The following is a 13,834-nucleotide window of genomic DNA, read 5'->3' on the forward strand; positions in this document are numbered from 1 at the left end:
CAAAGGCCTTGTGATTTACCTTTACTGCTACAAAAAGCTGACTATGTGTGTATATATACAAATATTTTGTATTGCTCGAAATTACCTAATCTACAGAAACACATTTCTAAAACATTTTGTGCCTATTTGCATAAATATGTGTCCAATATTACAAAATGCTATTTAGGTCTTACATAAATTTAATATATACAGTTTTTTTTCTTCAGAAATGTACGGGTTAGATATGCTGTGAGTGTGTCCTGGAGTCCAGAATGTCTGAAGAGCTTGCCCTATGCCTAAGGGCATCTGTCTATAGTTTGTCCCAGCAACTGGGTTCCTAGGGCAACCCCAGGTGGTTATTGCCGGACAGTCCTATTACAGTGAAAACAATAACTATCCCTTACTGAGATAGTGAGTGATATACTAAAGTGCCTGAATAAAAGCAGCTCAACACAAAAAGTGGAATACCTTAATCCACAATAAAGTGCAAAATATAAGAATAAAAAGGTATAAACAATATACCAGCGAGTGGAGCGCTATAATGAATATTAATATAAATAATGAGGGGGTATACTCACCCCTCCAACATAGTGATACAATGTGTCCAAATGTACATACAAAGTAAAACAACAAAAAGAGAGAATATAGTGCAGATGGTTTACAAAAATAAAAAATGAATAATAGTAGCAATTGGTTGAAACCACTCACGTGGGTTGGAGCCTATAAGCTATTGGCTCCGTAAGTGACTCCTTTTTGCTCTTGAGGCAGCAACACACCCCTTTATCCCAAACGATGTTCTCCCGAAGATATGGAACAAGCAGAGAGAGAGAACCTCATAGGTGGTATTGTACAGATAGTGTATACAAAATAGTGAGATAGTAATGGTTATGCTCACCTTAGACAGAGCCTTGAATTCCTGGCTCTGAGGTTTGTTGGCAATATGCTAATTTATTGGGATAGCATTCCCCACATAGTGTTCCTGGAGGCTAGAAAGGACTATATGGACTGATATAAAAAAATAACGATTTATTGTAGAGATAAAAAATAATAAAAACAATATTAAGACTTCTCAAAAGCATATAAGCTAAATGGTAGAAAGTCCAAGTATAAAAGTCCAAACTCCAGCTAAACGCATTTCACTCTTGTATGAGCTTCCTCAGCTACTATCATATCATAACATTAGTGTGGCATACTGTAGCAGACATTGGCACAATTTTATTTTTATATTGTGATATCGTTATCTGCAGGTTGATCCACTATGGTGTTCGGGAGTGAGAGTGCTCAGCTGGGATGTTCGATGTATAGCGAAATCCTATCTGTGGACAGTTGTGTACACTAGTGGATGAGGGTTTAATAACAGAAAAAAATAATAGTAAGAAGTCAGCGAGTAGTGGAGACTGAACTCGCGATCCCTGTGTAGTGTAGGGTGAGGTGTGACTAGTAGTTAGGGGGTGTCGCGGGTCTCGATCCTCTTGCGGTGCATGAGAGTATACTTGCATATCAATTGAGTGGCAAGAGGGTGGCACCCACATCGGTCATATATTAGTGCTGCTGCAAGAGAGGCAGCTGAGTGAGGGGGTGATAGAGGGAGTGTACTCCCTTTTCCAGCGTGTATCTGAAGGTAAGGGGATGTGTCCCTGGGAGTATGTTAGTTGCATCAATGTGTAGAACAAACATCAAAAATAAAAAAACAGAAAGAGTGAAAGTAGTGTAAACCACATAACAAGCAATAACAAATATAAGGAATAGTCACTGGTTGCAGTTCGTGGCCGTTCAGGGCACAGCAGTTGTGGCAGGATCACCCTGCAGAGCAACAGGAACAAACGGGCGGACCTTCGAGGTGTCCCAGGTGCTCGGCTGTGTGACCGGAGCTGAGGTCGGCGATCTCTCTGGGGTGGTTGGTAGCCTGAGTTTCTGTAGAGTGCTGGGTATGTCTTCAGCCTCCAGCACTTTCAGTGTCCCGGATTCTTGGGCAATCAGAAGGCTCCTTGGTGTTCCCCATCTATAAGGCACCTGGAATTTTGTAAGCACTGCTGTTAGGGGTCTCAGGGACCTTCTCCAATCTAAGGTCGCTCTAGAGAGGTCCGGGAAGAAAGTCAGTTGGTGTTCCTCAAAGGTGTAGGGCGATTTGTTACGAGTGGCTGCCATGAACGCCTGTTTGTCAGGACCATTTCTGAAGCAGATTATGACGTCCCTATGCCCTCCTGTAGCACTTGCAGGTGGTGCTGGGAGTCTGTAGCTGCCGTCTAGTTGCATTATTTTGACTTGTTTGGCTGAGAATAATTGGGTCAGGAGCCTCCGGATTAGGTGAGGTATTTACGCTGTGGTGACTGTATCAGGTAGGCCGCGGATCTTTACATTCTTCCACCGCCTCCGGTCTTCTGCTGCGGCCATGCGGTGTTGTATCTTTGCTTGCTCACACTCAAGTGCTGTAAGTCTCGTGGCCTGCTGTAGTTACCTCCGTGTTATGGAGACGGGCCGAGACTCCTCTGATTTCATCCCGAAACGCGGAGATGTCTGTGGCGATGTTACGTCGTAGTTCGTCCAGGAGGGCCTTTAGGGTGTTCTCCAGGTCTTTCAGATCGGTGAGGGAAGTTTCGCTGGATGAGCACGACGGCCCATCTGTGAGAGGCGCCATGTCAGGCCTCATGGAGCTCTGGGGCCTCCAGAGGAGATCGCCGATATCGGCAGTTGTCAGGGGCTTGTCTGCCCGGTATTTTTTCGACTTGCGCCCCATCGTGGTTGCAAGCTGTAGCCCGTCTTTGGGCAGGATTTTCGGGTCAAAGCTAGGTTTTTTGTCTCTTTTGGCTGTTTGTGTAGCCAGAGCTACCGCAGGACGCATCCGTTCGCTTAGGCAGCTGGCTCCGCCCCCGCTATCTCAATTTTGAATTCCTACATATAATACAACAAAAATATATAATTCTTTGTTTGTTTTAGGTGAAAAGTTTTCAGTCACAAAACCATACAATTTATGTTTTGTGTACTTTCAAAATGATTGATAAATGCATTGTTACTTGCTATGTTTTATAAAAAAATATTTATTTGGCATAACAATGAAGTGGCCTGTGTACAGTGGTCCTGTCATTTTAAAGGAACACTATAGGGTCAAGACCATATATCCCTGATCTTATAGTGTTAAAAACACTATGAACCCCCCTCCTCCCGTAGCCTCCCTAAATTTCTGAATGATGTTGATGGAGGACAGGTCAGCAGCGCCAAGAAAGTCACTGCACTGGTAAAATGTAAGTAATAAACTTAATTTTTATGGGACACAGGAGGTGAGGGGATAGTGACCTCTATAACTGGGGACAGGGACACTAAAACGTTAGAAATACAGGTATGCATTCCTAACGCTTTAGTGTTGTTGTTTTTTTAAATAGTGCTAGGATTGCATGTATGTTTTGTGGGGATATTGAAGAAAGCAAAAGAGAAACTCAATGCTGGAGAGAGACAGAGCACCGAACAGGCTCAGTAACAAAGAGGTTAAAGGTAACCTTTTTATAGAAATACATGAAAATGTGCAACTTTTCATACACTTATTGCTAAAAGATGGTCAGAATTGTGTTGCTTTATGTATTTACTCAAAATTATATCATAGAGAAGCATTAAAACAAAACAATAGAGAAGCGTTGAAACCAATGTGTCTCTTGAGAAGGACTTGCTTCCACTTTAAACTGTAGTGAGTGAAGAAGGAAATCGACTGGCTGTCTGCTTGACAGTCAGGTCATCTTACTAAGGGATTACTAAAGTGCCAATTTCTCTTAAAATCCGATTTATTACAAAAACTTGCAATAGCACCACCAATTTACGAGAAGACTGGATTTTAACCTGTCCTGCTCCAGCTGAATGGCTGATGTTCAGAACTGAATTATGGAAATACTCAACTGAATCTTTAGATATAGTTTAACTTGGACCGAATTAGCACTTAAAACACTCAAAAACGGTTTGATTTCGTACAATGGGAGGAAGGGGGTGCCAGGGCACTCCTGGAAAAGTAACCACTACAGAGGGTTGTAGTAGTTATGGTGTTTGAAATGTTTCGTTAAGGGCTCTTTTAAAAAAAATATATGCGATTTCCATGCCTAGGGGCAATTTCAAACAAATAGCCATAATCGAGAGCAAACCAGTACATTATCCTATCATACTACACTTTCTTTCTTAAAGGTACACTATAGCATTAGGAATAAAAATCTGTATTTTTCAAGGTCTGTCCGTTCCTGTTGGTGAATAATGGGTTACTAATTAGCTCTCCTCCTCTTGCGATGTCACAGCGATGGGGAACTGTGGGGTATTTGAAGACGTTCGATGTCCTCATGTAAAGTGTGAGGAGATCCAATGTAATTTCATGTAATAAAACACTATTAAGCATCAGGAAGCGCCTCTAGCAGCTGTCCGAAATATAGAACACTAGAGGTGGACTTAAAGAGGCACTGTCAACCCTCTGCAAAATGTGTATTTCATAAAGATGAAATCTTTATGAAATACTTATATTGACTGTGTTGGAATTTCACTGACTATTAGGGACTACTTTGTCTCAGTAATTTTCCTACGCCCTACACTTCGGGGCACAGGCTGTAGTTAGTGTCACCTAGAAGTGTCAGTCCTAGTGACTCAAGCAGGAAATTGGCTCTATCTATGGGATCCTCCATCGATCTATATGGGATCTCAAGGGATCCTCCTTAGACTTCAATGCTGTACTCTGCCTCTTGCTGAAGAGCCAGGAGCAGATGAGGACAGACTGGAAGGGACAAGATCTGATAAATTAAACTCACCTTTGCCTGCCCCAGAGGCACTGACACAGTTGGAGGTCTTTGCAAAGTCCCCAAAACCGTGGCAGTCCCGATCTAACCCTGCTGAGTAAACATTGCAATTTCTCTGAAACGGCAATGATTTACATTGAAGGGTTAAACAGGCAGGAGCACTGCACCCAGACCACTTCAATAAGATGAAATGGCCTGGGTGTCTATTGCATCTTTTTTTTTTTTTTTTTTTTAACTAATACTGCAAAAACCATAATAGTAAAAAAAAAAAAAAAAAATGTTTTTTATATGTTATTATTGTGATGTAGGCAGCAGTCCACAATCATCTAAATTCTAGTTGCTCATGAACATTTTCTCCCCTGCCCCCTTGCCAGCACTTCCCTGCTGTTGTTTGAGCCCCACATTCTCCTGGCAGACTTGTAACAGGGATCACACACTCTCAGATTTACTCAACACAGTAACATAGTAGCTATCTTACTGTAATATGTCTTTATTACTCGTCTGTGAGAGACTCCACATACATATAAGTGACAGGTGTATGTCTGAAGAGCTGTGTGAGCAGATCACTGAGTGACAGCGGAAGCTCTAATCAGCTGTGTGAGTGCAGAGGTTGCAATGAAAGGGAGGAGACTGCTGAATTCCTGGGATCACTGCAAGTGACTGTCTCTAAATCGAAGGAACTGGTGGTGACTGCCGTTTCGAATCCCTAGCTGACCTTTCCTGCCAAAGGTGACCACATTTATAATAACCACTCTGATTTCCTATTTTTTTTACCATCTGACTGAAGAAACTAATGATTACTTTCTCCGATCCACCTGTTGATTTCTCTTGAATTGCATTCTGATCGAGTGTAAAGATTTATTGCGGTTATACAATCTCTTTCTGTTTTACTTGATGACTTTTTAACTCTACCCACTGTATCTACTACTTTCAAATATGTTTATGGATATGAAGCCATTTTGAAACAATTGATTCTGACTGGTGGTTGAGTTAGTACAGTTTGAGAATTCTGTTTACATATGAAATCTGAAATCATATTTTTAAAATCTGTAAAGTGTAGATTTATGAAGCTTCTTATTTGAAACAGCATAAAGAGTGCCATTGAGAAAAAACTTAGTTGGGATCTGTTGTAGCATCTAAGATCCAATGTAAGATGCTAATAAGGAAATCTTACTTTTTCAAATGCATAATGTATTCAGGTGCAAAAACACTTACATGAAAAAAGATCACTAAATTTGTGTCAAATATCTTATGATCTTGGGAGACCATGTGGATTGATTCTAACAGGGTTATTCGCTAAAATGAGAATTTAAAATGAATTTAATGTAAATTTAAAGTTTTTAAAGCCAAAATGGCCAAACTGGAAGAATTTCCTAAGTCGCATAAGCTTTGAAATCAGCTACTCTTGCCTTTGATTTGAAATTCACTTTGAATTCTCCCTTTAGTAAATAATCCTGTAATTCAATTGAACCAGCAATACTTGCAGAGAATTCCCATGCAAACACAGTTAAATTACAATGTACATTCTAATATTGTACATTTTATTATGAGAAAATATGTTTATGCTTTTTTGGATGGATTTCCCTATTTTCTTAAGTTTTATTGTTATTGTTTGCTTGCTAAAAATTTGAAAAAACTTGAATAAAAACTAAAAAAGAAACCTTTTTCTAACTTAGTATAGTAGGGTATCTAATTTTATATACCCTATATAAAACTATATCCTTTCTGTTAAAAAAAAGAAAAGAAAATGCAAATCCCTTTTTGTAAACTTTATAATACAAGTTATATGCGATTTTTATATATGTGACTGCATATACCGATAAACGTCCATAATTTTTATCAGGCTTGTCTAGTCTAAGCTACTTGATTTCTGCTTCCTACTGGGCAATCATGTATAAAGTTGTTTTTTTTCTGCTATATTCCCTCTTGTCGATCAGTTCTGGTGGATCATGTTTAATTGATAATAAATAGATTCACTATGTAGGTATAAAGGGGAATATGTCACTGTACAGATAAAAATATATATGTTAACATAATTCAAAACATGAGACAATGTTTTTGCAGTTGCTTAGAATCACTCTGTAAAACCCCCTATCGTGTAATGAATAACCTTCTCTAAGATAAGTTACTATCTTTATACGCAATCTTGTTGGCTTGTACTGCTGTACTTGTGACTTTAATGCTTGTCATTTCCTATCGAAGTGTTTCAAACTAGAATCATTCTGTTGTATCCCATCAGCTATGAGAATTAATGGAGCCCTTCTCCAATCTTGACATTTCCATTTGCTTGAGATAGAACTGCTGTAACTCCAGTCTACTGTTCCTGTCCATATAGATCAAATGTTTTCCATCCTCATATTGAAAAATATAATTAGCTAACGTTTATTTGTGTTATGTTTGAGATTAGAGAAGCCACACCAGTTTAAGTCCAATATCAAGTTTGGAAGTGATTTTCTAGGATGCTACACAAAAAAAAAACCCATATCATCTGCATAAGTTTTGACTGTGTGTTCAGTAAGTCCATGCTGACTTCCTTTAAATTAAAAATAAATAAATTATAAAAAAAAAAAAAAACAACAACACAACGTACTGTTTAATAATAATAGTTATGCCACACAATGAAAACATGCACTCATTTAACAATGCATTTTGTTTGCATGCTGGGTATATCTAAAAACAGCTTGCAAAAAATGCAAATTGTGTGTCTGCATCCTTTACAAGCCCTCTCCTTCTTCCTCAGTCTAGATTTTCCCAATGCAGCTCAATGAGAAGTATTTGCAAGGCAGGTGCAATTTCTGCCTCTTGAGTTTAGCTCTACAGAGCTAAGCATACAGGAAGTAACCATGCCAATTGTCAAACTGACAGTCAGTGGGTGTAACAGGATTTATTTACAAAGGTTCCTGTTTCTATTGACATATGCACAATAAACAATAGGACATACTCATCATACATAAAGCATCTCAGCAAGCTAAATTGCTTTAGGTGTTTTGAGTGTTGCTTTAATGATATGATTTTTCCTGACTTCTTCACGAAGGGACTCCAATGATAAGGCAAAAAGCAGAGGGGAAAGTATACCTTGATAGTTACCATTTGTAAACTATATGGTATGTGAAAGGGCACTGTTCAGTAAGACACATCTTCAAGTCTGTTCTCCAACCACTATCTTCTTCAGTGTGACACCAAACATTCAACTTGTAAGTCTACCACCTTTGTTTAAATTCTCATAAAATAATCCTTAGAATATTGCAAGGCTCTATGGAATCTCTGCAGGAGAATAAACTCTGTACTGGCCCCCAGCAGGTCCTGGTAAACCACATGTATCAATTAGCTTTTCTATAACATTTTAAGTTCCCATACCTGTCTGGTCAGTATTTCCTGTTGTGAATGATGTTCAGAAGTCTGCGTAACACACATTTTTGTGTTTCCCTCAGGTTCAATTTAGGTTTAGTGAGTGCATTCCAAGAAATGGTGTTTGAGTTGAGGGCCCGCAGATCAGGAGAGTATCATTTAATTTCCACAGCCATTTATTTGATACTGTACAGATGACATGGATATATAAATTGAGCTACAGTTTGACTAAGTAATCGGGCCAACATAGTGCGGCTTCAGGAATACCAGAAATTCTTGTTGTATGAACAGGTAATACATACTAACATACAGATTATGTAGAATGGAATAAAGATTGTAATCTACACAATCTGGTTCAGGGTTGTCCTACTGTGCAATTTAAGATCTAGGAGAGCCCTGTCGATTTTTGCTGGAAACATCCATTCAACTAGTGATGAGAGGTTTGGGATCAAAGCAAAATGTTAGAAATATCTTACAACAAACACAACCCTGTTGCGATTTTTCTCTATACCAAAGGGCCACTGTCTCCTCCAGGGACTTCCCTTCACACATTCATATAGGAAATGTGATTGTCAGCAGTCTGACTGAAGATATAAATTAGTCCCACTGAGTTGCACAGCGTTTTATGAAATTGCATCCAACAAACTACTAAATTCCGTGTGGGTGTTTCTTTCTCCCTTCCCCTGATGTGTAGGCCTAGGAGTATCTACAATCAGCGGGACTGTTCACACCATCACAAAATGCAATATACATCTTATTACCTATTAACATTTTGTGAAAATTAACCTCAGGAAAACATAGTGCGCCTGTACTGGCATTTCTGTTATGGAGAGATCATTATCCTTAGGTAAGCTTAAATGTATTTTAAGACTTGCCGGAGAGCCTTAGAAACGATTAACAAATCTGAGAACATGTGAGAATATGTGTGTCTAAAGCAAAGAATGCTTACCATCCCTGGTGGTGTACCAGATGGGGATGCTGAGAACTTAATCCAGTAAGTTCGACAATGTGAAGGGTGTCATCTGTGCATCGAGTACAAGTGTAGGTTTAGAACTCCAGTTTGTTGCCTTTGAGATTTTATGAAACAACTCCGAATGAAGGTGCGCTGTGTCTTTAAGACCAAATTTCTAAAGTGCCACAAGTGCAAATTATAATAAAGTGCAAAGTGATATAAAGTGCACTCAATGTGTTAAAAAAACTTATATATACATACATACATATATGTGTCCTCTCCAATGGCAGTAAACATATGAAAGGGAGAGACATAAAAAAACAATAATAGTGTAAATCTGTTTAAAAAACCAATTAATAGTATAATACAAAAGTTTACACTCACGAAGATAGAGCAGAAAAAGCCTGCTCTAACTGTATCAGCTTCTTCAAATATTTATTTAAGGAAAAGGACTGCACGGACGAATAATTTCATTCACATATTTAATGCCCAACTCTGCACAGGTACTTCACCTTCCTCTGCATACAGTACACGATAAGTGGGTGTCGACAAGTCCCTCAGTTTTCAGCCGATACTGTCGCTGCTGTCTCGGGTCCAGACTTCCGGGAGGAGAAGTTACTGGTAGTGCGTGATGCGTGGTGCGTGATTTGCGTGATGACGCGTTTCGCCGTGTTCACGGCTTCATCAGATCTATCCGTTCTCGTCCTCTTGGATCTTGTATACACATCTCCATGGGTGTGTTTAGATTATTAGCATCAATAGTCTTTATTGCAATCTTCCAGCCACTCATTTACACTTAAAGAGTTAATATACCTCTTAAATATGCAAAAAAACTTTAAAATTCAACTTTATTCAAAATTCCATCTATTAAAACGTTTATATATAGAAATGTTGGCTTAAAAATGTATTGGCTTAAAAATTTATATAGCCAATACCAATATATCATAGTCTATATAAACTTATATATAAGTAAATACATTTAAAGGAACAGTACTAAACATTCTCTGGTCATATAAAAAAAAAAAAAAATCAAATTTCTTAAAAATTATATCTCATTTGAAGAAAAAAAACAACATGGAGAACTCCAGAACATAAAATACAAGGGGAATGGACTAAGGTAAAAGCAAGAAATAGCTCCAATTATACAGAGTATAGAAATCATAGCCCTGATAAAAGACGAAATACAAGGGACATTGAAACTAAAAATCGTTTTGAAGTCCTATCTGAAGAAACACCTAAACATGTATGCAATGATTTTTTAGAGAAAAGAAGAGAGAGAGTAGTTTTTTCACCACAAAAAAAGAAGGAGGAACAGAGACCAAGAGGATGCTGAGGAGGAGTCAAATTACAGATTCGGAAAGAAAGGAAAAATAATGATAAAGGGCTTAAATTTGCCCCTAGTAGGAAATTTGACTCCTTCTCTGCATATGTGGATATGTTGAAATATTCAAGAGGTTTAACACTTAAGAGTTTTTTTTTTATCTAAATAAATGCAAAGAAAAGGTTATAGATAATACGCATACAACTCTGAAAAACAAATCCAGTTTTTATCCTAGGAATTTTAGAACCAGTGATATTGACATCTTTGAGAAGTCAGTAATAGAAGATTTTGAGAAACTAGAGAAAAGTACTAAAAATAGAAGGAATAATTTAAACAAAGATGAAAAAGAAGCTTTACAACAACTAAGACGTAATAAAAAATATTATAATAAAGCCAGCAGATAAAGGGGGCAGTATAGTGATACAGGATTCCGATAATTATATAAAAGAATGTTATAGACAGTTACAAGATATAAATGTTTATAAAGTTCTGGAAAAAGATCCTATAGAAGAAATAAAAAAATCCTTGTATGGACTATTGGACAGGGGGAGGGAGGATGGCATCTTGAATGAAGATGAATATAAATTTCTACACAACGATTTCCCCAGGATGCTAGTCTTTTATACCCTGCCCAAGGTCCATAAGAATAAGGAGAATCCCCCCGGGAGACCTATTGTCTCGGGGATAAATTCTTTTTCGGCTAATCTTTCTAAATATGTAGATACATGGTTGCAAGATTTAGTCAAAATCATACCTTTTTATTTAAAAGATACATTAGATGTGATTAATTTTTAAAAAAATATTAAGTGGAAAAGTTCATATATATTGATAACAAGTGACGTATCTTCTCTGTATACTTCTATTCCACATATTTTTATTTAACCCCTTAAGGACACATGACATGTGTGACATGTCATGATTCCCTTTTATTCCAGAAGTTTGGTCCTTAAGGGGCTAATTCAAATTTTTATCTACAGTGTCAAGGAACTGCCATGGGGACCAGGTTTGCCCCCAGTTATGCGAATTTGTATATGTCAGACTGGGAAAATAAGTATATATATATATGAGAGCCCAGAATGGGGGGCAAACCTGGTCTTATATTATAGGTACATCGACGATTTGTTTTTTATATGGGATGGACTTGAGGAAGATCTTACCTGGTTTCTAGAAAGACTTAATAATAATAATTGGGGTATAACCTTAACTTGTGTTTTTAGTAAGTCAAATTATTATTATTTAGATCTAGAAATATAGAAATATACGTAGAAGATAATGAGATTAAAACAAAACATTTCTTTAAAAAGGTGGACGCTAATAATTGTGTTCTGTATAATAGCCGCCACTATACTCCTTGGCTTAACAATATCCCTAAGGGGCAGCTACAAAGAATTAGGAGAAACTGCACTGATAAAGAAACATTTGAGGAACAAGCCAAGGTAGTTATAGATAAATTTAAACAAAAAAAGTATCCACAGCAAGTTTTAGAAAAAGCGTATAATGAAGTGATTAATTTAGAACCTAGTTATTTACAAAATAATATAGAAAATTTAAATATGAGAAAGAAGAAAGGAGAAAGTATTACCCTTGGTTTTCAATTCTAATCAGGATTGTAATAAAATAAGATCTATAATCAATAAACACTAGCATGTTCTTAAAAAAGATGATGAACTCAAAAAAATAATCCCAGAGAAGCCTTTTATTACTTTTAGAGGAGCACCTAATTTTAAATGTATTAACTTTTAACCATCCAAAAAAGGTAATTCCCAAGACTTTTTTAGACAATAAAAAAGGGTTCTATTCATGTAATAAATGTGCAGGATGTAGATGTAGTAGGAATGCGACTTTAAAAGGCATTAGTAAGTTCAAAAGTAAAACAAATGAGGCCGAATTTTTTATAAAAGATTTTATTACTTGCTTTAGCAAAAATGTGATTTATTTATTAATATGTCCATGTGGACTTCAATATGTAAGGCGAACAATTCGCCCACTACACAAAAGAATATACGAACAATATTATTAAAGGTTACGATAATCACAGTGTTTCTGCACATTTTAAGAAATATCATAATAAAGATCCAAAGGGCTTAGCATTCTTAGGAATAGAGATGGTAAAGAAGTCGTGGCGAGGAGGAAATCATATTATAGATATAGGCAAAAAGGAGATGCAGTGGGTCTACAGATTAAAAACTTTAGAACCTAGGGGGCTCAATATAGAATTTGATTTGTTTATTTTTTTAGGTTAAAAAATTAATATTTTAGGCTTCAACTAAAAAGAAGGAAAAGAGGGGCGGAGCCAAGCAGCGCACAGGAGCGGTCGCCATTTCTTACAGCTCCTGTGTGCACCACTCATTAGGGCTAAATATCGCCGGAATCCTACTAGCCACGACATACCCGGCACCAGAGCTGCATTCAGGGCACCGACCGGGAACGGCCGATGCCTTTCTTTTCAACTCCGGGCAAAAAATACCGCAACCGGGGCTTTGGGGGCTACCGCGCGGCCGGCAGAACGCACGGCACCGCAGTGGAGCACTTTCTCTGGGGGGACCCGGACCTGATAGACCCGCTGCCACCCTGCCAGACGAGCAGAGGCATGGGGAGAAGATCACAAAAACCACCAGCGACCGCTGCTAAAACGCAGCGCGACATAGGCCAGATGTGGACGGCCTCAACGCCATCACGAGATTCAAGGGAGTCCTCTCCCACAAGAGACCTGACACCTCAACAGTCTGACAGTGAGTACTTACCCCAGAGCTCACATCGGGCCACCCACGACACAGCCAGCACATCAGGACTTATGACCCCTGCCACTAAACAGGACATACAGGAGATGCTTATAAGCCTCCAGTCTAACCTTAAGAAAATGTGGGAAGCTGATCTGGCAACATTATCCACTGAGGTGCAGGCTGTCACTGTACGCACAAACGCCACAGAAACGGAGGTACTAACCCTGAAACAGGAATTCCAGACACTAAGCGACAAAGTGCTTCAACTACAAAAGGCCCAACTTGAAACCAACAGACAAGTGAGCACTCTAGATGACAGAGGCAGAAGAAAAAATATAAAGATAAGGGGAGTTCCAGAAACCATCCCTCTAGAGGAATTACCACACTACATGAGACGGCTGGTGGCATCCCTCCTGCCGGCGAAACAAGCTAAGTACTTTACGTTTGACGGGGTATATAGAATAACCAAATCCCCTAGGGCCCCAGCCACAGTACCAAGAGACATAATCCTCAGATGCCAAACAGTGGCCGACAAACTAGGATTAACAGCAGCGCTAAAGGGGATAACTCCGTACAACTTTGAAAACGGCCCCCCCAACGCTCCAGGGTAAAGGGGTAGAAACCAAAGGGGCACAAACAGGATACCACATGACCTCTAGACGCCCGTAACATTCGACATAACCCACGTGGCACCTGACAACCCCATACTACCTTAGCCAACGACATACGACTCATTACTTGCTCCCCGGAC

At 38.6% G+C, this 13,834-nt stretch overlaps 1 protein-coding gene across 1 annotated transcript in view; it reads left to right on the forward strand.

Moving 5' to 3' along the window:
- The first annotated feature begins 5,360 nt into the window (after positions 1-5,360).
- SAR1B (secretion associated Ras related GTPase 1B) overlaps positions 5,361-13,834 on the forward strand; it is a 78,416-nt gene continuing 69,942 nt past the window's right edge. The window contains exon 1 of the mRNA XM_063447475.1: positions 5,361-5,468. The gene's annotated coding sequence lies outside the window, so the exon portion shown is untranslated. The remainder of the gene's footprint in view (positions 5,469-13,834) is intronic.

This window comes from Pelobates fuscus, chromosome 3 (assembly GCF_036172605.1).
Source record: "Pelobates fuscus isolate aPelFus1 chromosome 3, aPelFus1.pri, whole genome shotgun sequence".
Classification (NCBI taxonomy): domain Eukaryota; kingdom Metazoa; phylum Chordata; class Amphibia; order Anura; family Pelobatidae; genus Pelobates; species Pelobates fuscus.